Source organism: Heliangelus exortis, chromosome 15 (assembly GCF_036169615.1).
Source record: "Heliangelus exortis chromosome 15, bHelExo1.hap1, whole genome shotgun sequence".
Taxonomy (NCBI): Eukaryota; Metazoa; Chordata; class Aves; order Apodiformes; family Trochilidae; genus Heliangelus; species Heliangelus exortis.
The window spans coordinates 15,610,548-15,634,612 of NC_092436.1; the positions used below are offsets into that span (position 1 = coordinate 15,610,548).

At 57.8% G+C, this 24,065-nt stretch overlaps 4 pseudogenes; all 4 read left to right on the forward strand.

The window, feature by feature from the left end:
* The first annotated feature begins 2,033 nt into the window (after window positions 1-2,033).
* On the forward strand, window positions 2,034-5,000 carry LOC139803038 (protocadherin alpha-5 pseudogene; annotated as a pseudogene).
* A 3,187-nt stretch (window positions 5,001-8,187) lies between these two features.
* LOC139803236 (protocadherin alpha-3 pseudogene) lies at window positions 8,188-11,147 on the forward strand (annotated as a pseudogene).
* A 4,021-nt stretch (window positions 11,148-15,168) lies between these two features.
* LOC139803238 (protocadherin alpha-6 pseudogene) lies at window positions 15,169-18,011 on the forward strand (annotated as a pseudogene).
* A 2,064-nt stretch (window positions 18,012-20,075) lies between these two features.
* Window positions 20,076-23,891, forward strand: LOC139803239 (protocadherin alpha-10 pseudogene; annotated as a pseudogene).
* The last annotated feature ends 174 nt before the right edge of the window (window positions 23,892-24,065 follow it).

Here is a 24,065-nt window from a genome sequence, read left to right on the forward strand (position 1 = left end):
AAACCAAACACCAAAAAAAACCCCACCAACATACCCCCCCCAAAAGAAACAAAAAACCCAACAACCAAAAAACCAAAAAAACTCAAAAACCACCAAACAAAAAAGCCCAAACCAACAAAACACACCCATCCTGCTTAAACACCTCTCATCCTGGACTCACACGGAGAGACAGTGGCAAAGTCGTTAACAGAAGATCTGTCTCAGCATCTCTTGGTATCTAAGAGTCAAGACATTGATCTCTACCCAAATCCTTATTTTCTTTTGCTGCGTGAATTAAAATAAACTGCCAGGAAACTCGGGAGCTCGACGAAAATCGTAGCCTGTTGGAGTCTTACTCGTTAGTTCTGGCACACAAAAGATCAATTCTGTCGCCTGCAGCTGGAAGAAATTAACAAATCCTGTTTTACTTGATAGGATAGAATTATCTCTGTTTTCCTGTGGTTTAGGTTAGGGACAGTGTGAGACTGCAGAAAACCAGTGGAAAAGGACAAAACGTGTGTGTGTTAAGAAGGCGATAGGGATGTGCTAATGGGCTTCTAAAATCCGAATTCCCGGAGCAGCAGTGTCTGCCTGAGGTCCCTTTTGCCTCTTACCGAGAGCAGAGCTGGAGGGAAAGACTCCGAGGCTGAACTCCCACATGGATTTGGGATTTGAAACGGATCTGCCTGAATGTCTTCCTCAAGGGAGTAAAAGGATAAGGAAATGCAGGTAAGTTACAAAGACGCAGTAAGAAGAGTTCATCTTTGCGTTCTGATGGTGTAAGGCATACAAAAGGACATCAGGGATGGATCTGGAATCAAGAAATCATCGTTGTCCATGGAAAGCCTGAGTGCTTCCTGTGGCACATTCCGTCTGAGCCGGAGATCAGTCGGACAAAGAAACAAAAAGGTCAGTGGGTACAAATCATGTTTAATTTTTTTTTTTTTTTTTTTTTTTTTTTTTCGCTGTGGTCCGTGTACATGAGCTGCAGGGGCAGAAGTTGTTCTCATCCTTAGAATGGCTGCAGGAAGCGGCCCCGGGGCTGGGGCTGGGGCTGGTGAATGCCAAGGAGGGCGAATGAGAGCTGTGGGGGGCGAGTGAAGGATTTTGGCCCAAGCTTCAAAGGGTGGTCGAAAATCCTGACCCCTGGGACTGGGGTCACCGCGCGTGTTGGCCTCATCTCTTCTCACCTCTGCCCTCGGTGTTCCCCTCCCTCCATGGCTCCGAGTAGGGGTAAACGCGGTGTAACCCACATTTCTCAGAGTCCCCTCTCCTCCTACGTCCCGTTTCCACTCATGTTCGTAGCAGGGCGGCCACTTGAGCTGCCACAGAGCTGATGGGTGAAGGATTGATCGCCGAACCATTTCACCCTCCTGTACCCTCAGACGGGTGCTGTGTGGAGAAACTAGTGCCGGCGAGAAGGGGATCTGTGTCCCGGTTTCCCTTTTTCCTTCCGTACAAGACCCCTCACAGCATCGGTGTTTTGGTTGAAAAATACTTCCAGAAATATTCAGTTGCAAGAAATGTATAGAATTGCTCGTGGAACAAGTATGATTTTCCGGAAAATTTTAATTAAATTTTAGGGTTTCTAATAGAGGAAACAAAACTAAGGTCATCTTAAGACCTGCATCACTAATCGGAAAATATATTCAATGTAATTTATAGCAAGACGATTTCATTAAGAAAACAAATGTGAAAGATGATTTTTGGGGCACTCACCCTAATGAAAGGGACTACAAATCAAGATGAGGCGACAACCCCGCCCCCCACTCCGAGAAGACGGAAACATTTGATGGGATTTCTCTGCATGTTTTAACCGAACAACAGAATTCAGGTCTTAAATCAGTTGCAATTGGCAAAAAGCACTGTATTTAAGACAAAGGGGCCGACAGGAAATCTGCGGAGGAGCAGGGGAGAATCTTGAAATTATAGACCGGGAGGACGAAAAGGCTGGGGGTACGTACTTGGCAAAGAGAGAAAGACCTGAAGTGGAAAACTTCAGCTTTGAAGAATGGAAAACGTCAAAGGTAAGTAAACCGCGGACAGCCGCAAGAGGCAATTCGTGCAGAGCGCCACATGATGCCGCTCTGACCTAAAAAACGTAGGATTAAACCGGGGGAAGGGCGGGGAAACACCTTCCGGTGCTCGTGAAAAAAAAAAGAGACCGCAGACAAGAGGATGAGCAGCAGAGAAGAGGACGTGCAGCGCCTGAGACAGGATTATTGAGCAGCGCACAGCGGGAAGCCTTTCCATAAAAAGAGCCCTGACGACACGGGGAGAGAAGCAAGAATCGGTGGTGATGATGCGCGGCTGTGGATCTCCGCGGTCCTGCTTGGGTGCGGTGCTGCGGGTGTTGTTGTTGGTGCAGGCGGCGTGGCGGGTGTCGGTGGGTCAGGTGCGGTACTCGGTGTCGGAGGAAGCCAAGGTCGGGACGGTGGTGGGGCGTGTGGCGCAGGACCTGGGCCTGGAGGCGGGCGATGCGGAGGCGCGGCGGCTGCGGCTGGTGGCGCAGGGCCGGCGGGCGAGCGTGGAGGTGAGCGGGGCGAGCGGGGCGCTGGTGGTGAGCTCGCGGCTGGACCGGGAGGAGCTGTGCGGGAAGAGCGCGCCGTGCGCCCTGCGGCTGGAGGTGCTGGTGGAGCGGCCGCTGCGCGTCTTCCACGTGGAGCTGGAGGTCACCGACATCAACGACAACGCCCCGATATTCCGTGTGAACGAACAAGCCTTGGCTATCGCGGAATTAACCACGGTACCGGGTTCCCGTTTCCCGCTGGAGGGCGCGTCGGATGCAGATATCGGATCGAACGCGCAGCTCTCCTACACGCTCAGCTCCACCGAGCACTTCTCTCTTGATCACCAAGGGAATAACGACCAGAGCGCGTCTTTAGCTCTTGTATTAACGAAACCTCTGGACCGGGAGACGGTTCCGGTGCACCGCCTGGTGGTGACGGCGAGTGACGGGGGCCGTCCGTCTCTGACGGGCACGATGGAGCTGGTGATCTCGGTGCTGGACGCCAACGACAACGCGCCCCAGTTCAACCAGTCCGTGTACAACGTGAGAATCCTAGAGGGTTCACAGCTCGGGACGTTACTAATCACGCTCAGTGCGATGGATATAGATGAAGGGATCAATAGTGAGATTCTGTATTTATTTGGTAAATATGTCACTGCAACGGTTAAAGAAATGTTCTCTGTCGATGAAAAGAAAGGGGAAATAAGACTCCGAGGGAAGTTGGACTATGAAGAAATGAACAGTTATGAGATCATGGTCGAAGCGAGAGACAGTGGCACCCCTCCTCTGTCGGGTCACTGTAAAGTGGTGGTGGAGGTGTTGGACGTGAACGACAACGCGCCCGAGGTGCGGGTGACGTCGCTGTCGGTGCCGGTGTCGGAGGAGGCGTCGGTGGGGACGGTGGTGGCCCTGCTGAGCGTGTCGGACCGTGACTCGGGGGCGAACGGTCGGGTGCGGTGCTGGGTGCGTCCGTCGTCGCCGTTCGGTCTGGTGTCGAGGTTGTCGGGGTCGTACTCGCTGGTGCTGCGTGAGGCGCTGGACCGCGAGCGGGTGTCGGAGTACGAGGTGGAGGTGTTGGCGGAGGACGGCGGGTCGCCGCCGCTGTCGGGGAGGCGCGGGGTGCGCGTGTCGGTGTCGGACGTGAACGACAACGCGCCGAGTTTCTCGCAGGCGGTGTACACGGTGCTGACGCGGGAGAACAACGCGGCGGGCGCGGAGCTGGGTCGCGTGTGGGCGCGTGACCCGGACGAGGCGGGGAACGGTCGCGTGAGGTACTCGTTGTGGGAGGCGGCGGTCGGGGGGTGGCGGTCGGCGTCGAGCTACGTGTCGGTGGACGCGGAGAGCGGTCGCGTGTGGGCGCTGCAGGCGCTGGACTACGAGGAGGTGCAGGTGCTGGAGTTCGAGGTGCGGGCGGTGGACGCGGGGGAGCCGCCGCTGAGCGGCAACGCGACGGTGCAGGTGTTCGTGGTGGACGAGAACGACAACGCGCCGTCGCTGCTGCCGGCTGCGGGCGGCGGTGCGGGTGCGGAGGCGGGCGGGGGAGCGAGAGGAGGAGCGGGCGGGTCGTTGGAGGCGTGGTCCGGGGAGGGTTCTGAGGCCATGGTTCCGTCTTTGTGGGCGTGGGCGTCGTGGGGGTCTCCGGCGGGGCAGGTGGTGGCGAAGATCCGCGCGGTGGACGCGGACTCGGGGTACAACGCGTGGCTGCGGTACGAGCTGTGGGAGCCGCGGGGGAAGGCGCCGTTCCGCGTGGGTCTGTACAGCGGCGAGGTGAGGACGACGCGGGCGCTGGAGGAGGCGGACGGCCCGCGTCAGAGGCTGTTGATCGTGGTGCGGGACCACGGGGAGCCGCCGCGCTCGGTGACGGCCACGCTGAGCGTGTCGGTGGTGGAGGGCGCGGAGGCGGCGGCGGCGGCGGTGGCGGCGGGGTCGTCGGGTCCGCGGGCGTCGTCGGTGTCAGAGGAGGTTTCGTTGCTGTCGTCGGCGTCGACGAACGTGTGGCTGGTGGTGGCGATCTGCGCGGTGTCGAGCCTGTTCGTGCTGGCGGTGGTGCTGTACGGGGCGTCGCGGTGGGCGCCGCGGGCGGGCGTGGTGTCGGGGCCCGGTCCGACGACGCTGGTGTGCGCCAGCGAAGTGGGGAGCTGGTCGTACTCGCAGCGGCAGAGCCGGAGCCTGTGCGTGGCGGAGGGCGCGGGCAAGAGCGATCTGATGGTTTTCAGCCCCAACTTCCCGCCGCCGCCCGGCGCCGCGGCGAAGGAGACGCAGCCGGAGCCGCCCGCTCTGCTGGACACGGTCAGTGGCCCTCCCTGTCCCGGCACTCGCCCCTTTGGCCCCTCCTCTTAGCCCTCTTGGTCCGTCCCATGTTTCTGGGTTGGTCGTAGCTTTGTCCGTCCCTTATTTCCTGTTGTCTGTGGGTGACCGGGTGCTTCAGAGTGTTATTGGGACCTTTGCATCTGCCCTGGGGTACAAAGCCCCTTCGGCTGTTGAATTCTGCAGGTGGGCAAAGAGAGATATCAGGTTTTGGGCTGTGGTGGTGACAGTCCTCTAATTGTTATTTACATCTGTATTTTCCTATGATTACGGCTGACCGGGGTGGTATCTGGTGTGGTTTTGTATTGAAAACTGTCCTTTATTTGATTGTCCTCTGCAAGAGGCTCGGTGCCTGTTGACAATTAGGGCTTGGTGATTTCTCTCCCTGTACTGTGTTTTGTCTTTGGTTTTCTTACCTGGGGTCATTAAGGAAGTTGGGAAGGCAATATGGACTTTTCCTATTTTCTTTTTCCAAATGTGTTGGTCCTGCTACTTAGAAGTAAAAAGTGTTCAGGGAGAGGAGTGTGACCTAAGGTAAGTGTCAGAAATGAGAATTTCGTTTTTCTCTTCACACTCCACCAGAGTTCATGCACTTGACTCTTGTTCCTGGCTGGAGAAGTGACGTGATACAAGGTGTGGTGCCCTGCTGTGATGTTCTTTCAATATATATATAAGCACTGACAGGCTTACAGAACCCTGCGAGCCTTCATTACAAAAGCCCCAAATTATGTTTTCCATCCATCTTGGTGCTGTGCTCATCAGCACAGGGTTGTTCTTCCACTGAAGGAAATCATTCCTCTTGGCTGTTGGAGGTGTTTTGACACCTTCTCCACAAACAGATGTGTTACCTTTCCCACGTGTAGAGGAGTTCCCAGGTGTGTAACATTTCTGTGCTGAGTCTCCTTGCCACACTCTGATTGGGTTATGTGCACCCACATGCCAAATCCTTCACAGCACCCAGCTCTGGTTTCCCATGGTCCATCTTCTCCCACTCAGTTGCTACTGGGAGTTTTTTTGTGCTTCTGTATTCGCTGTGGTTCACTTGAAGAGTGAAATCTGTCTGGAGTTTGATCAGAGCTGTCACCAATCTGGTGACCTGAGTAACTTGAGTAACTCCAACATGTAGCTCTGTGATGTTTTCATCTGAGCTTGCTGAAAAATCTCCTGAGATTCCTGGTGAAGTTCATGCAGCCTGGAAGAGCCTGGAAGTGCCTGATAGACCCTGTGTCTTCTCCATATGTTCTGTGTTCCAGTTGTGAGGGAAGGTGAGGGTGTGTGAAGATTTGGGTCACCCTTAGAGAGGGTTTAATTTTTGGGGCAGGCTGTAGTGGTGGAGCAATGTCTGAGCACTGTGGCAACAATGCTGGAAGTGTCACTGAGTAGGGCCTGGGGTATCAGTCATGGGGAGTGTGACTTTGAGCAGGGAAGAGTCTTCCCTGAGGAAATGGAGATACTGTGTGGAACAGAGTCTGTCTTTGTGGAAGGATTAGAGAATTCCTGTGTAGCTGGAGATGTCATTATCCAGGGCCTGGGATAGAAGATTCCAGTAGAAAGCCTTGGGAAGATGCCTGGTGCACAGGGTTTTGTGCCTGTGATCCTGTTGGGGCCTCTAGAAATACAGAATATTGTTGTTAGTGTTCATGGCCTCCAGACCAGGTGTGAAGGCATCATCCAGAGACTGTGATGATCACTTGGTTATGATGGGAAATGGTGTTTCATGGCTGTGATCTTGCAGTAGTAATTTCTTTGTCCCCCTTAGTCAGGATATATAGAGGACAAGTGAAGACGTGGGTGTCATCTTTGTGTTCTTGACTTCCCCTCCTTGTGTGCTTGCAAATTTAGCCCCAGTAGAGATGCTGTGTCTTGTTATCATGTGTGGCTCATTCTGATGTGTGGGGAGTACCTGCCAATCCCTGCAGAGCAGTCCAGCCCTGTTCTTCTATGGTAAGAATTCTCCCCACTACCTGGTACCGTGTGTGCACGTGTGCTTCTGCTTTTGGTGTGATTTTCCCAAACAATAAAATCCATGAGAACTGGGATCGGAGCTGTCACAGCTCTAATCACAGACTCTTCAAGAATTCCATAAGTATATGAATGGGTTGTCCATCCTGTTGACTCTGTGAGTGTTGTGATGCTTCAGCACTTGATGTTATTGTCTTGAAGAGTGCAGTGGGTGTGGACTGTGTCACAGCTCTGAGCAGAGAGGGCTGTGTCATGCTCAGAGAGGGGTTTCTGAGTGGGAGGCATTCTTGTGGTGGAGCAATGTCTGGGTATGGTGTCAGTGCTGGCTCTGAGTGAGGGAAGGTGTGGATGTGCAAAGGCCTGGGTTATGCTCAGCCCAGGCTTCAGATGTTGAGCTGGAGCAGGACCCGGGTTCTGTGGTGAGGAGCATGTGAGTGGGGCCTGGACATGTGTCATGGGGACTGTGACCCTGAGCAGGGAGAAGTGTTACCTGAGGGCAGTGGAGATTCTGGGTAGAACATGGGCTGGGTCACTGGGAGGGAAATGGAAAATACCCTCTCAGCTGATGTGTTTTCCCATGGGATAAAAGAGCAGGTGCCAGCAGAAAGCCTGGAGAAGTGTCCCTGTGTATGGAGCTGCTTTCCAGGGCTCCTCTGAGAACATCCAGAAGTTCTGCAAATCCTCCCACTCCTTTCTCTTTGTGTTGCTGCCAGATGTGATGGCATTTGCCAAACTTGCCTTTAATTGATTTTTGTTGATTAGGAATATTGTTGGTCAAAGAGAAACTTTTCCAGGTGTGGATCCTGCTGCCAGCCTTCTCTGAAGCTCTCGTATTTTATCTGTCTGTGCATCCCTCTTGCCAGGGAACAGAGAATGTGCTGTCCATGGTTCAGATGTTGGAAGCCCTGGTGATTGGGTATGGTGGGATGGATCCTTTGGTTTTCTCTCCCCTCTTGGCAGAAACTCCCACCCCTTTGGTTTTATTTCTCTCCCACTGGCGATGTGGTGTTGGCAGTGGATGAGACGCTGATCAGAGCTGGTCCCGAAGAGCGTCCCCTATGGTTAGAGAGCCGCTCTCCGGCTCTGATAGCCCATAATGAGCACTAATTGCAGCGTAATTAGTCCTGCTGGCTCCGTGTCTGATGTCTCGTCTTCGCAGCCGGAGGTGAGTGGGTAGCTGATAGGAGAGGAGAAGAGATAAGGATGTGAAGAAAAGGAAAGGAGGCAAAAGAGTTGAGCATGACATGGCCAAAAAGAAATGGAGGAAAAAGAGGAGAGAGGAAGAAGAAAAAAGGAGGATGGATTGGCAAGAAAAAAGGAACGAAAAAAAAGCAGAGCGGGAAGATGAAAACTTAGTAAAAGAAAACAATGCAGGAAAAAGGAAAATAGAAGAAGAAAAAAGGAGAGGAACTACGAGACAAAGGTTTCTTCGAGGGACCAACGAGTGAGTGAGAAAGGAAGAAGTAATAATGAGACGGCGGAAAAAAGAAGAGAGAAAGAAAGAAGAACAGGAAAGACTCCAAGAGGAGAAAGCGACGGGGGTGAAAATGAGAATGTCGGAACCTCAGAGGCTGTGGGTGTCACGGAGCGTGTTGGGTGTTGGGAGCAGCACACGGTGTCGCTGCAGGCTCAGAAACGGCGGCGATCGGCGAGGCGGCTCCGCCCCGGTGCGGCGGAGAGCCCGGCTGTGAGTGCGGGGGGGCGGCGGAGAGCCCCGGGCAGCAGAGCCGGTGCGTGCGGGCGGCGGCGGTAGGAGCCGTGCGGGGAGCGGGGGGCAGAGGCGGCGGCGGCGGCGGTGTGAGCGATGTCGGTGTGTTGCGGTGCGGTGCTGCGGGTGTTGTTGTTGGTGCAGGCGGCGTGGTGGGTGTCGGTGGGTCAGGTGCGGTACTCGGTGTCGGAGGAAGCCAAGGTCGGGACGGTGGTGGGGCGTGTGGCGCAGGACCTGGGCCTGGAGGCGGGCGATGCGGAGGCGCGGCAGCTGCGGCTGGTGGCGCAGGGCCGGCGGGCGAGCGTGGAGGTGAGCGGGGCGAGCGGGGCGCTGGTGGTGAGCTCGCGGCTGGACCGGGAGGAGCTGTGCGGGAAGAGCGCGCCGTGCGCCCTGCGGCTGGAGGTGCTGGTGGAGCGGCCGCTGCGCGTCTTCCACGTGGAGCTGGAGGTCACCGACATCAACGACAACGCCCCGGTCTTCCCCGTCGCCAGGAAAAACCTCAGCATCCCGGAATTAAACGCCGTGCCCGGTTCCCGTTTCCCGCTGGAGGGCGCGTCGGATGCAGATATCGGATCGAACGCGCAGCTCTCCTACACGCTCAGCCCCACCGAGCACTTCGTGTTGGATGTACAAAAATCCAATGAGCGAAATACTGTGCCCGATCTTGTATTAACGAAACCGCTGGACCGGGAGACGGTTCCGGTGCACCGCCTGGTGGTGACGGCGAGTGACGGGGGCCGTCCGTCTCTGACGGGCACGATGGAGCTGGTGATCTCGGTGCTGGACGCCAACGACAACGCGCCCCAGTTCAACCAGTCCGTGTATAAAGTGCAGCTGCCCGAGAACGCTCCAGAGGGGACATTGGTGGCGCGGGTGAACGCCACGGATCCGGACGAGGGAAGCAACAGTGAGGTGACCTACACAGCAACCAATTTCATTCCCCCGAGTGGAAGAGATGTGATTGCCGTGAACCCGAAGACGGGGGAGATCCGTCTGACGGGCGCCCTGGACTTTGAAGACGTCAGTGTCTTTGATTTTCGTATTGAAGCGAGAGACAGTGGCACCCCTCCGCTGTCGGGTCACTGCAGCGTGGAGCTGGAAGTGTTGGACGTGAACGACAACGCGCCCGAGGTGCGGGTGACGTCGCTGTCGGTGCCGGTGTCGGAGGAGGCGTCGGTGGGGACGGTGGTGGCCCTGCTGAGCGTGTCGGACCGTGACTCGGGGGCGAACGGTCGGGTGCGGTGCTGGGTGCGTCCGTCGTCGCCGTTCGGTCTGGTGTCGAGGTTGTCGGGGTCGTACTCGCTGGTGCTGCGTGAGGCGCTGGACCGCGAGCGGGTGTCGGAGTACGAGGTGGAGGTGTTGGCGGAGGACGGCGGGTCGCCGCCGCTGTCGGGGAGGCGCGGGGTGCGCGTGTCGGTGTCGGACGTGAACGACAACGCGCCGAGTTTCTCGCAGGCGGTGTACACGGTGCTGACGCGGGAGAACAACGCGGCGGGCGCGGAGCTGGGTCGCGTGTGGGCGCGTGACCCGGACGAGGCGGGGAACGGTCGCGTGAGGTACTCGTTGTGGGAGGCGGCGGTCGGGGGGTGGCGGTCGGCGTCGAGCTACGTGTCGGTGGACGCGGAGAGCGGTCGCGTGTGGGCGCTGCAGGCGCTGGACTACGAGGAGGTGCAGGTGCTGGAGTTCGAGGTGCGGGCGGTGGACGCGGGGGAGCCGCCGCTGAGCGGCAACGCGACGGTGCAGGTGTTCGTGGTGGACGAGAACGACAACGCGCCGTCGCTGCTGCCGGCTGCGGGCGGCGGTGCGGACGCCGAGGCGGGCGGGGGAGCGAGAGGAGGAGCGGGCGGGTCGTTGGAGGCGTGGCCCGGGGAGGGTTCTGAGGCCCTCATGGTTCCGTCTTTGTGGGCGTGGGCGTCGTGGGGGTCTCCGGCGGGGCAGGTGGTGGCGAAGATCCGCGCGGTGGACGCGGACTCGGGGTACAACGCGTGGCTGCGGTACGAGCTGTGGGAGCCGCGGGGGAAGGCGCCGTTCCGCGTGGGTCTGTACAGCGGCGAGGTGAGGACGACGCGGGCGCTGGAGGAGGCGGACGGCCCGCGTCAGAGGCTGTTGATCGTGGTGCGGGACCACGGGGAGCCGCCGCGCTCGGTGACGGCCACGCTGAGCGTGTCGGTGGTGGAGGGCGCGGAGGCGGCGGCGGCGGCGGCGGCGGCGGGGTCGTCGGGTCCGCGGGCGTCGTCGGTGTCAGAGGAGGTTTCGTTGCTGTCGTCGGCGTCGACGAACGTGTGGCTGGTGGTGGCGATCTGCGCGGTGTCGAGCCTGTTCGTGCTGGCGGTGGTGCTGTACGGGGCGTCGCGGTGGGCGCCGCGGGCGGGCGTGGTGTCGGGGCCCGGTCCGACGACGCTGGTGTGCGCCAGCGAAGTGGGGAGCTGGTCGTACTCGCAGCGGCAGAGCCGGAGCCTGTGCGTGGCGGAGGGCGCGGGCAAGAGCGATCTGATGGTTTTCAGCCCCAACTTCCCGCCGCCGCCCGGCGCCGCGGCGAAGGAGACGCAGCCGGAGCCGCCCGCTCTGCTGGACACGGTCAGTGGCCCTCCCTGTCCCGGCACTCGCCCCTTCCTGCCCCGCCTCCCCTCGTCCCTCCTCTTTGCCCTCCTGGCCCGTCCCATCTTTCTGGGCTGGTCGTAGTCTGCTGAACACAGGGTATGTTGTGGCATCTCTGTGATGATCTTTGTGGTGGTGTCATTGATGGGAAGCATTTTGGGCTGGCATTCCTGGCCAGAGAAGTGGTGTGACATGTGCTGGACTGTGCTTTCAGTATTTAATTTCGAGATTGGTATCAGTAGGAACACGCTTGACATGGATAAAAGAAACAATGAAAGAGCAAAAAACACATAAACAAGAAAAAAACCCAAACCCACATTCTTCTACCTAGTTGATATCTCCATTGTATTGGGGTGCTTGACAACGTTTGGGTTGTTCTCTAACAGTATAAAAATCAGTGCCATTGCTGGTTAGAGCTGTGCAACGTTTCCTGTAGAAAGAGAGAGAAGTCTGCTGGACTTGCTGTCTGTGTTGCCATCTGTATTTTTACTTCTGTTGGTGTCACTGATGGGAAGGGTCTGCACAAGATGGAAGAAGCACTCGTGTGGTAAAGGAAAGAGTGTCATGGCACAGGGGTGAATGTGGCAGTGGCACTGCACAGGGCCTGGTCCTGTCCTGGTGTGAAATGTGTCCTGGAGCAGTGGGAAGAGTTGTGTGAATTGGAAATCCTTGGGAAGTCCATGGGCCACGTCTTAAGGCAGTAATGGGAGATGATCTGTGTGTCCTGAGAAGAGATGTCACAGGGTGTGGAATGGAGGATGGTGAGAGGAAGGAATGAAGGATGGTGGGCATGGGGTGTTCTTGCCATTGATCCTTTCTGCTCCCCAGATATTTGGATCTGGAGGCCTTTTATGTCTTGAGATAGTTTGTGGTATTGCAATGCCCAGAGTGCCTTTTAAGGTGTTGAAGATCTCCCACCCCAGACAGTCCCCTGGTGCTGCTTTGCCTGACACAGGTGATGTGGTGGGATGGGGTGAGGTGCAGAATCCTGCAGAAGAGTCTCTGATTTTCTGTTTTGATTTCTGTTCTGGGAGTCTCACCCATCTCTCTTTCTGTAGCTGTGGATCCACTGTAGCTTGTGCAGGACTTGATGTTGCTTTGATGGTTCCTTGTTCCTCTTCAGGTAGAAACTCAGCACAGTAGATGTGATGAGGGGGGTGTAATTTCACGTGCACTTGACTTTGCTTCCTTGTGCCCTTGCACACCTGGCCTCAACAGAGATGCTGTGTCTGCTTGCCAGGCTTTACTCATTGAGTGAAATCCATGGATGTGCCAACCCTGCACAGTGGCTCATCTCTCTCTTTCTGACCCAGCTGACAGCTTCAGAGCACTGAGACTTGTGTACTGGGTGTGCTTCTCTTGGAGAATAAAATCCATGTGGACTGGGATCAGAGGTGTCAGAGCTCTCTTCCCAGAACCCTTATGAATGGTGATGTCCAGCTTTGTAGTGTTTCCATCTGAGGTTGCTGAAAAGGCCCAAAGCATTTGTGGTGAGGTTCAGGCAGGTGGGAAGAGCCTGGCAGAGAGTGAGGGACTTCCCAGCCCTCTGGATATTGTGCACACTGCTTGTGAGGAAAGGCGAGGACGTGCAAAGGCAGGGGTCACTTGCAGAGTGGGGTTTGGTGCTGGGCATGTTGTGGGGGTCAGGAGGAAGCGTGAGTGTTTTGGCAGTGATCCTGTGAGTGGTACCAAGCAGAGGTTGTACCTGTGTCATGGGGAGGGTGGCTGTGAGTGGGGAAGAGTCTGTGCTGAGGAAAATGGAGATGCTGTGTAGAACATGGGGTGTGTCAGTGGGGAGGAACTGGAGAATGTTTTCACTGCTGGAGATGTTATTTCCCAGGGCACAGGCTGGGGGATTCCAATAGTAAACTTTGGGGAATGCCGGGTGGTCAGGACTGGTTGCTGGGGATCCTGCCCTGGCCTCCAGAAGCACTGAATATCTTCATGCCTTGTTGTTCATGCTCTTCCTGAAGAACCAGAAAACATCCTCTATAGCCAACTGTGATCACATGGATTTGTTGGGGAATGGTGTTTCATGGCTGTGGATCTCCCCATGATGGTTCCTTTGTCCTGCTCAGGCAGGATATTAAGGACATGTGAGGGGGTGGGTTTCATCTTTGTGCTCCTGCCTTCCCCTCCTTGTGCACTTGTACAGTCAGGCTCAGTGGGGATGGTGTGTCCTGTTTTCACTCAGGGCTCATTCTCATGTCTGGATGTAGAGGACAAAGCCTGCAGAGCAGCCCAGCTCTGGTTTTATGTGCTCCAGATTCTCCCATCCTTTTGACTCTGTGAGTGTTGTGATGCTTCAGCACTTGATGTTATTGTCTTGAAGAGTGCAGTGGGTGTGGACTGTGTCACAGCTCTGAGCAGAGAGGGCTGTGTCATGCTCAGAGAGGGGTTTCTGAGTGGGAGGCATTCTTGTGGTGGAGCAATGTCTGGGTATGGTGTCAGTGCTGGCTCTGAGTGAGGGAAGGTGTGGATGTGCAAAGGCCTGGGTTATGCTCAGCCCAGGCTTCAGATGTTGAGCTGGAGCAGGACCCGGGTTCTGTGGTGAGGAGCATGTGAGTGGGGCCTGGACATGTGTCATGGGGACTGTGACCCTGAGCAGGGAGAAGTGTTACCTGAGGGCAGTGGAGATTCTGGGTAGAACATGGGCTGGGTCCCTGGGAAGGAAATGGAAAATACCGAGAATGTTTTTACTTCTGGAGATGTCATTTTGCATGACTTAGGATAGGGGGTTGTGATGAAGCAGGGAATATTCCTAGTTCACAGGCTTTTTTGCCTTGGATCACATAAGGATCTCTAGAATTACTGAATTTTCTTGTGCCTTGTTGATGTCCATGCTCTTCCTTTCTGATGAGAAGACATCCACCATAGTTCCAGAAGGAAAAGCTGCTATGGGTTGTTTGGATTCCTTGGTTCTTGTTTGCATGGATGTCCATATTTCTTGGGGCTTGGAGTTGTGTTTCAGAGGGTGGTGGATTGTGTTCTCTGCTGTCTGATGGCCTGGCTCTGTTATTTGGTGTTCTTTTTGAGGCCTGGATGCTGAAGAGCATGGCCTTCTGGTGGAAGGGGAGGGAAGAGGAGATGGAGACTCAGTGTGCCTGCTTTACATTGAGCAGAGTGAAACAGGACTGTGGTTGCCTTTTTGGAGGGTTTATGGATGCCACGAGGGTGGGTGTGTGACAAAAGGCCTGTGGGTGGTGGATAGTGAAAAGGTTGTAGAGGTTTAGAAAACATTTTGGTAAATGGAAAAACCAAACAAGTAAGGTGTTTGCAGAAGGGGTGGGGATTTGAGAGGGGCAGTGCTTGGAGTGAAAGAAAATGAACCTGAAGGAAGAGAACTCGACACAGGTAAGGCCCCACCTCGAGTATTGTGTTCAGTTTGGGGCACCTCAATACAAAAAGGACATTGAGGTGTTGGAGCAAGTCCAAAGAAAGGCAACAAAACTTGTGAAGGAACTGGAAAACATCCCTTATGAGGAGCAACTGAGGGTGTTGGGGCTGGGGAATCAGATGCTGAGGGGAGACCTTATCACTCTTTACAAATACCTGAAAGGAGGTTGTAGTGAGCGTGGGGTTGGTCTCTTCTCACTGGTGACAGAGAACAGGACACGGTGAAATGGCTTCAAGTTGTGTGATGGGAGATTTAGGTTGGATATCAGGAGAGACTTCTTTACAGGAGGGGTTGTTAACCCCTTACTGGAACCTTACTTAGAGCTGATGCCCTGTAATCAGTGCCGATGAAGACATAGTTAGTGGTGATGATTCTGTTTTGATGCTGTTGGTCACAGCATCCGAAGAGAGAGGGGAGCTGCCGGCACTACTAAAGAGGAGAGAAGGATGGGAGGAGGAGGGCGGAGCAAAGCAAAAGAGAAATGGGAAAAGGAAGAGAAGAAACAAGAAGGAGGGATGAGAAGAAAGCAGAGAGAAAAGAAAGAAGACAAGAAAGAAGAAAAAAAGAAGACCAGGAGAAAGGCATAATACCGAAGGTTAGGAAGCAATCTATGGATGTAGAAAGCGAGCACGAAGGAAAAAAGAATTAGGAGAAGAAAAGAGGAAAGGAAAGAAGAGAGCAAACAGGTGAAGAGGAGGAAGGGTCGGAGAGGAGCTGACGATGAAGGCAGCTTTTCAGCTGTGGGTGTCACGGAGCGTGTTGGGTGTTGGGAGCAGCACACGGTGTCGCTGCAGGCTCAGAAACGGCGGCGATCGGCGAGGCGGCTCCGCCCCGGTGCGGCGGAGAGCCCGGCTGTGAGTGCGGGGGGGCGGCGGAGAGCTCCGGGCAGCAGAGCCGGTGCGTGCGGGCGGCGGCGGTAGGAGCCGTGCGGGGAGCGGGGGGCAGAGGCGGCGGCGGCGGTGTGAGCGATGTCGGTGTGTTGCGGTGCGGTGCTGCGGGTGTTGTTGTTGGTGCAGGCGGCGTGGTGGGTGTCGGTGGGTCAGGTGCGGTACTCGGTGTCGGAGGAAGCCAAGGTCGGGACGGTGGTGGGGCGTGTGGCGCAGGACCTGGGCCTGGAGGCGGGCGATGCGGAGGCGCGGCGGCTGCGGCTGGTGGCGCAGGGCCGGCGGGCGAGCGTGGAGGTGAGCGGGGCGAGCGGGGCGCTGGTGGTGAGCTCGCGGCTGGACCGGGAGGAGCTGTGCGGGAAGAGCGCGCCGTGCGCCCTGCGGCTGGAGGTGCTGGTGGAGCGGCCGCTGCGCGTCTTCCACGTGGAGCTGGAGGTCACCGACATCAACGACAACGCCCCGGTCTTCCCCGTCGCCAGGAAAAACCTCAGCATCCCGGAGAACTCCCCTGTCGGTTCCCGTTTCCCGCTGGAGGGCGCGTCGGATGCAGATATCGGATCGAACGCGCAGCTCTCCTACACGCTCAGCCCCACCGAGCACTTCGCGTTGGATTTACAGAAAATGGAGGATGACGGCGACTCCTTATTTCTGATTCTCAAGAAACCCCTGGACCGGGAGACGGTTCCGGTGCACCGCCTGGTGGTGACGGCGAGTGACGGGGGCCGTCCGTCTCTGACGGGCACGATGGAGCTGGTGATCTCGGTGCTGGACGCCAACGACAACGCGCCCCAGTTCAACCAGTCCGTGTATAAAGTGCAGCTGCCAGAAAATACGAGCCGCGGCTTTATAGTGACGAGATTAAATGCCACGGATCTGGATGAGGGTTCGAACGGGAATATCTCCTATTCGCTCCAGCAGCTGTTTCCACAGGATGGAAGAGACGTGTTCGAGATCGACAGAAAAAGCGGAGAGATCCTTTTAAGGGGTGACTTAGACTTTGAAGCTGTTGGTCTCTATCGCCTGCAAGTGGATGCAGTGGATCAAGGGAATCCTCCGTTTTCAGGTCACTGCAAAGTGGTGGTGGAGGTGTTGGACGTGAACGACAACGCGCCCGAGGTGCGGGTGACGTCGCTGTCGGTGCCGGTGTCGGAGGAGGCGTCGGTGGGGACGGTGGTGGCCCTGCTGAGCGTGTCGGACCGTGACTCGGGGGCGAACGGTCGGGTGCGGTGCTGGGTGCGTCCGTCGTCGCCGTTCGGTCTGGTGTCGAGGTTGTCGGGGTCGTACTCGCTGGTGCTGCGTGAGGCGCTGGACCGCGAGCGGGTGTCGGAGTACGAGGTGGAGGTGTTGGCGGAGGACGGCGGGTCGCCGCCGCTGTCGGGGAGGCGCGGGGTGCGCGTGTCGGTGTCGGACGTGAACGACAACGCGCCGAGTTTCTCGCAGGCGGTGTACACGGTGCTGACGCGGGAGAACAACGCGGCGGGCGCGGAGCTGGGTCGCGTGTGGGCGCGTGACCCGGACGAGGCGGGGAACGGTCGCGTGAGGTACTCGTTGTGGGAGGCGGCGGTCGGGGGGTGGCGGTCGGCGTCGAGCTACGTGTCGGTGGACGCGGAGAGCGGTCGCGTGTGGGCGCTGCAGGCGCTGGACTACGAGGAGGTGCAGGTGCTGGAGTTCGAGGTGCGGGCGGTGGACGCGGGGGAGCCGCCGCTGAGCGGCAACGCGACGGTGCAGGTGTTCGTGGTGGACGAGAACGACAACGCGCCGTCGCTGCTGCCGGCTGCGGGCGGCGGTGCGGGTGGGGAGGCGGGCGGGGGAGCGAGAGGAGGAGCGGGCGGGTCGTTGGAGGCGTGGTCCGGGGAGGGTTCTGAGGCCCTCATGGTTCCGTCTTTGTGGGCGTGGGCGTCGTGGGGGTCTCCGGCGGGGCAGGTGGTGGCGAAGATCCGCGCGGTGGACGCGGACTCGGGGTACAACGCGTGGCTGCGGTACGAGCTGTGGGAGCCGCGGGGGAAGGCGCCGTTCCGCGTGGGTCTGTACAGCGGCGAGGTGAGGACGACGCGGGCGCTGGAGGAGGCGGACGGCCCGCGTCAGAGGCTGTTGATCGTGGTGCGGGACCACGGGGAGCCGCCGCGCTCGGTGACGGCCACGCTGAGCGTGTCGGTGGTGGAGGGCGCGGAGGCGGCGGCGGCGGCGGCGGCGGCGGGGTCGTCGGGTCCGCGGGCGTCGTCGGTGTCAGAGGAGGTTTCGTTGCTGTCGTCGGCGTCGACGAACGTGTGGCTGGTGGTGGCGATCTGCGCGGTGTCGAGCCTGTTCGTGCTGGCGGTGGTGCTGTACGGGGCGTCGCGGTGGGCGCCGCGGGCGGGCGTGGTGTCGGGGCCCGGTCCGACGACGCTGGTGTGCGCCAGCGAAGTGGGGAGCTGGTCGTACTCGCAGCGGCAGAGCCGGAGCCTGTGCGTGGCGGAGGGCGCGGGCAAGAGCGATCTGATGGTTTTCAGCCCCAACTTCCCGCCGCCGCCCGGCGCCGCGGCGAAGGAGACGCAGCCGGAGCCGCCCGCTCTGCTGGACACGGTCAGTGGCCCTCCCTGTCCCGGCACTCGCCCCTTCCTGCCCCGCCTCCCCTCGTCCCTCCTCTTTGCCCTCCTGGCCCGTCCCGTGTTTCTGGGCTGGTCGTAGTCTGGTGAACACAGGGTATGTTATGGCATCTCTGTGATGATCTTTGTGGTGGTGTCATTGATGGGAAGCATTTTGGGCTGGCATTCCTGGCCAGAGAAGTGGTGTGACATGTGCTGGACTGTGCTTTCAGTATTTGCTTTCGAGATTGGTATCAGTAGGAACACGCTTGAAATGGATGAAAGAAACAATGAAAGAGCAAAACACATAAACAAGAAAAAAACCCAAACCCATATTCTTCTACCTAGTTGATATCTCCATTGTATTGGGGTGCTTGACAACCTTTGGGTTGTTCTCTAGTAGTATAAAAATCAGTGCCATTGCTGGTTAGAGCTGTGCAACGTTTCCTGTAGAAAGAGAGAGAAGTCTGCTGGACTTGCTGTCTGTGTTGCCATCTGTATTTTTACTTCTGTTGGTGTCACTGATGGGAAGGGTCTGCACAAGATGGAAGAAGCACTCGTGTGGTAAAGGAAAGAGTGTCATGAGACAGGGGTGAATGTGGCAGTGGCACTGCACAGGGCCTGGTCCTGTCCTGATGTGAAATGTGTCCTGGAGCAGTGGGAAGAGTTGTGTGAATTGGAAATTTTTGGGAAGTCCATGGGCCACGTCTTAAGGCAGTAATGGGAGATGATCTGTGTGTCCTGAGAAGAGATGTCACAGGGTGTGGAGAAGAGTCTGTGCTGAGGAAAATGGAGATGCTGTGTAGAACATGGGGTGTGTCAGTGGGGAAGAACTGGAGAATGTTTTCACTGCTGGAGATGTTATTTCCCAGGGCACAGGCTGGGGGATTCCAATAGGAAACTTTGGGGAATGCCGGGTGGTCAGGACTGGTTGCTGGGGATCCTGCCCTGGCCTCCAGAAGCACTGAATATCTTCATGCCTTGTTGTTCATGCTCTTCCTGAAGAACCAGAAAACATCCTCTATAGCCAACTGTGATCACATGGATTTGTTGGGGAATGGTGTTTCATGGCTGTGGATCTCCCCATGATGGTTCCTTTGTCCTGCTCAGGCAGGATATTAAGGACATGTGAGGGGGTGGGTTTCATCTTTGTGCTCCTGCCTTCCCCTCCTTGTGCACTTGTACAGTCAGGCTCAGTGGGGATGGTGTGTCCTGTTTTCACTCAGGGCTCATTCTCATGTCTGGATGTAGAGGACAAAGCCTGCAGAGCAGCCCAGCTCTGGTTTTATGTGCTCCAGATTCTCCCATCCTGTTGACACTGTGAGTGTTGTGATGCTTCAGCACTTGATGTTATTGTCTTGAAGAGTGCAGTGGGTGTGGACTGTGTCACAGCTCTGAGCAGAGAGGGCTGTGTCATGCTCAGAGAGGGGTTTCTGAGTGGGAGGCATTCTTGTGGTGGAGCAATGTCTGGGTATGGTGTCAGTGCTGGCTCTGAGTGAGGGAAGGTGTGGATGTGCAAAGGCCTGGGTTATGCTCAGCCCAGGCTTCAGATGTTGAGCTGGAGCAGGACCCGGGTTCTGTGGTGAGGAGCATGTGAGTGGGGCCTGGACATGTGTCATGGGGACTGTGACCCTGAGCAGGGAGAAGTGTTACCTGAGGGCAGTGGAGATTCTGGGTAGAACATGGGCTGGGTCCCTGGGAAGGAAATGGAAAATACCGAGAATGTTTTTACTTCTGGAGATGTCATTTTGCATGACTTAGGATAGGGGGTTGTGATGAAGCAGGGAATATTCCTAGTTCACAGGCTTTTTTGCCTTGGATCACATAAGGATCTCTAGAATTACTGAATTTTCTTGTGCCTTGTTGATGTCCATGCTCTTCCTTTCTGATGAGAAGACATCCACCATAGTTCCAGAAGGAAAAGCTGCTATGGGTTGTTTGGATTCCTTGGTTCTTGTTTGCATGGATGTCCATATTTCTTGGGGCTTGGAGTTGTGTTTCAGAGGGTGGTGGATTGTGTTCTCTGCTGTCTGATGGCCTGGCTCTGTTATTTGGTGTTCTTTTTGAGGCCTGGATGCTGAAGAGCATGGCCTTCTGGTGGAAGGGGAGGGAAGAGGAGATGGAGGCTCAGTGTGCCTGCTTTACATTGAGCAGAGTGAAACAGGACTGTGGTTGCCTTTTTGGAGGGTTTATGGATGCCACGAGGGTGGGTGTGTGACAAAAGGCCTGTGGGTGGTGGATAGTGAAAAGGTTGTAGAGGTTTAGAAAACATTTTGGTAAATGGAAAAACCAAACAAGTAAGGTGTTTGCAGAAGGGGTGGGGATTTGAGAGGGGCAGTGCTTGGAGTGAAAGAAAATGAACCTGAAGGAAGAGAACTCGACACAGGTAAGGCCCCACCTCGAGTATTGTGTTCAGTTTGGGGCACCTCAATACAAAAAGGACATTGAGGTGTTGGAGCAAGTCCAAAGAAAGGCAACAAAACTTGTGAAGGAACTGGAAAACATCCCTTATGAGGAGCAACTGAGGGTGTTGGGGCTGGGGAATCAGATGCTGAGGGGAGACCTTATCACTCTTTACAAATACCTGAAAGGAGGTTGTAGTGAGCGTGGGGTTGGTCTCTTCTCACTGGTGACAGAGAACAGGACACGGTGAAATGGCTTCAAGTTGTGTGATGGGAGATTTAGGTTGGATATCAGGAGAGACTTCTTTACAGAAGGGGTTGTTAACCCCTTACTGGAACCTTACTTAGAGCTGATGCCCTGTAATCAGTGCCGATGAAGACATAATTAGTGGTGATGATTCTGTTTTGATGCTGTTGGTCACAGCATCCGAAGAGAGAGGGGAGCTGCCGGCACTACTGAAGAGGAGAGAAGGATGGGAGGAGGAGGGCGGAGCAAAGCAAAAGAGAAATGGGAAAAGGAAGAGAAGAAACAAGAAGGAGGGATGAGAAGAAAGCAGAGAGAAAAGAAAGAAGACAAGAAAGAAGAAAAAAAGAAGACCAGGAGAAAGGCATAATACCGAAGGTTAGGAAGCAATCTATGGATGTAGAAAGCGAGCACGAAGGAAAAAAGAATTAGGAGAAGAAAAGAGGAAGGGAAAGAAGAAAGCAAATGGGCGAAGAGGAGGAAGGGACGGAGAGGAGCTGACGATGAAGGCAGCTTTTCAGCTGTGGGTGTCACGGAGCGTGTTGGGTGTTGGGAGCAGCACACGGTGTCGCTGCAGGCTCAGAAACGGCGGCGATCGGCGAGGCGGCTCCGCCCCGGTGCGGCGGAGAGCCCGGCTGTGAGTGCGGGGGGGCGGCGGAGAGCTCCGGGCAGCAGAGCCGGTGCGTGCGGGCGGCGGCGGTAGGAGCCGTGCGGGGAGCGGGGGGCAGAGGCGGCGGCGGCGGCGGTGTGAGCGATGTCGGTGTGTTGCGGTGCGGTGCTGCGGGTGTTGTTGTTGGTGCAGGCGGCGTGGTGGGTGTCGGTGGGTCAGGTGCGGTACTCGGTGTCGGAGGAAGCCAAGGTCGGGACGGTGGTGGGGCGTGTGGCGCAGGACCTGGGCCTGGAGGCGGGCGATGCGGAGGCGCGGCGGCTGCGGCTGGTGGCGCAGGGCCGGCGGGCGAGCGTGGAGGTGAGCGGGGCGAGCGGGGCGCTGGTGGTGAGCTCGCGGCTGGACCGGGAGGAGCTGTGCGGGAAGAGCGCGCCGTGCGCCCTGCGGCTGGAGGTGCTGGTGGAGCGGCCGCTGCGCGTCTTCCACGTGGAGCTGGAGGTCACCGACATCAACGACAACGCCCCGGTCTTCCCCGCCGACCGGAAAAACCTCAGCATCCCTGAGAACTCCCCTCTCGGTTCCCGTTTCCCGCTGGAGGGCGCGTCGGATGCAGATATCGGATCTAACGCGCAGCTCTCCTACACGCTCAGCCCCACCGAGCACTTCGTGTTGGATGTACAAAAATCCAATGAGCGAAATACTGTGCCCGATCTTGTATTAACGAAACCCCTGGACCGGGAGACGGTTCCGGTGCACCGCCTGGTGGTGACGGCGAGTGACGGGGGCCGTCCGTCTCTGACGGGCACGATGGAGCTGGTGATCTCGGTGCTGGACGCCAACGACAACGCGCCCCAGTTCAACCAGTCCGTGTATAAAGTGCAGATGCCCGAGAACGCTCCAGAGGGGACATTGGTGGCGCGGGTGAACGCCACGGATCTGGACGAGGGGAGCAACAGTGAGGTGACCTACACAGCAACCAATTTCATTCCCCCGAGTGGAAGAGATGTGATTGCTGTGAACCCGAAAACGGGGGAGATCCGTCTGACGGGCGCCCTGGACTTTGAAGACGTCAGTGTCTTTGATTTTCGTATTGAAGCGAGAGACGGTGGTTGGCCCCCGCTGTCAGGTCACTGCAGCGTTGAGCTGGAAGTGTTGGACGTGAACGACAACGCGCCCGAGGTGCGGGTGACGTCGCTGTCGGTGCCGGTGTCGGAGGAGGCGTCGGTGGGGACGGTGGTGGCCCTGCTGAGCGTGTCGGACCGTGACTCGGGGGCGAACGGTCGGGTGCGGTGCTGGGTGCGTCCGTCGTCGCCGTTCGGTCTGGTGTCGAGGTTGTCGGGGTCGTACTCGCTGGTGCTGCGTGAGGCGCTGGACCGCGAGCGGGTGTCGGAGTACGAGGTGGAGGTGTTGGCGGAGGACGGCGGGTCGCCGCCGCTGTCGGGGAGGCGCGGGGTGCGCGTGTCGGTGTCGGACGTGAACGACAACGCGCCGAGTTTCTCGCAGGCGGTGTACACGGTGCTGACGCGGGAGAACAACGCGGCGGGCGCGGAGCTGGGTCGCGTGTGGGCGCGTGACCCGGACGAGGCGGGGAACGGTCGCGTGAGGTACTCGTTGTGGGAGGCGGCGGTCGGGGGGTGGCGGTCGGCGTCGAGCTACGTGTCGGTGGACGCGGAGAGCGGTCGCGTGTGGGCGCTGCAGGCGCTGGACTACGAGGAGGTGCAGGTGCTGGAGTTCGAGGTGCGGGCGGTGGACGCGGGGGAGCCGCCGCTGAGCGGCAACGCGACGGTGCAGGTGTTCGTGGTGGACGAGAACGACAACGCGCCGTCGCTGCTGCCGGCTGCGGGCGGCGGTGCGGGTGGGGAGGCGGGCGGGGGAGCGAGAGGAGGAGCGGGCGGGTCGTTGGAGGCGTGGTCCGGGGAGGGTTCTGAGGCCCTCATGGTTCCGTCTTTGTGGGCGTGGGCGTCGTGGGGGTCTCCGGCGGGGCAGGTGGTGGCGAAGATCCGCGCGGTGGACGCGGACTCGGGGTACAACGCGTGGCTGCGGTACGAGCTGTGGGAGCCGCGGGGGAAGGCGCCGTTCCGCGTGGGTCTGTACAGCGGCGAGGTGAGGACGACGCGGGCGCTGGAGGAGGCGGACGGCCCGTGTCAGAGGCTGTTGATCGTGGTGCGGGACCACGGGGAGCCGCCGCGCTCGGTGACGGCCACGCTGAGCGTGTCGGTGGTGGAGGGCGCGGAGGCGGCGGCGGTGGCGGTGGCGGCGGGGTCGTCGGGTCCGCGGGCGTCGTCGGTGTCAGAGGAGGTTTCGTTGTTGTCGTCGCCGTCGACGAACGTGTGGCTGGTGGTGGCGATCTGCGCGGTGTCGAGCCTGTTCGTGCTGGCGGTGGTGCTGTACGGGGCGTCGCGGTGGGCGCCGCGGGCGGGCGTGGTGTCGGGGCCCGGTCCGACGACGCTGGTGTGCGCCAGCGAAGTGGGGAGCTGGTCGTACTCGCAGCGGCAGAGCCGGAGCCTGTGCGTGGCGGAGGGCGCGGGCAAGAGCGATCTGATGGTTTTCAGCCCCAACTTCCCGCCGCCGCCCGGCGCCGCGGCGAAGGAGACGCAGCCGGAGCCGCCCGCTCTGCTGGACACGGTCAGTGGCCCTCCCTGTCCCGGCACTCGCCCCTTCCTGCCCCGCCTCCCCTCGTCCCTCCTCTTTGCCCTCCTGGCCCGTCCCATCTTTATGGGCTGGTCGTAGTCTGCTGAACTCAGGGTATGTTATGGCATCTCTGTGATGATCTTTGTGGTGGTGGCAACGTTTCCTGTAGAAAGAGAGAGAAGTCTGCTGGATTTGCTGCCTGTGTTGCCATCTGTATTTTTACTTCTGTTGGTGTCACTGATGGGAAGGGTCTGCACAAGATGGAAGAAGCAC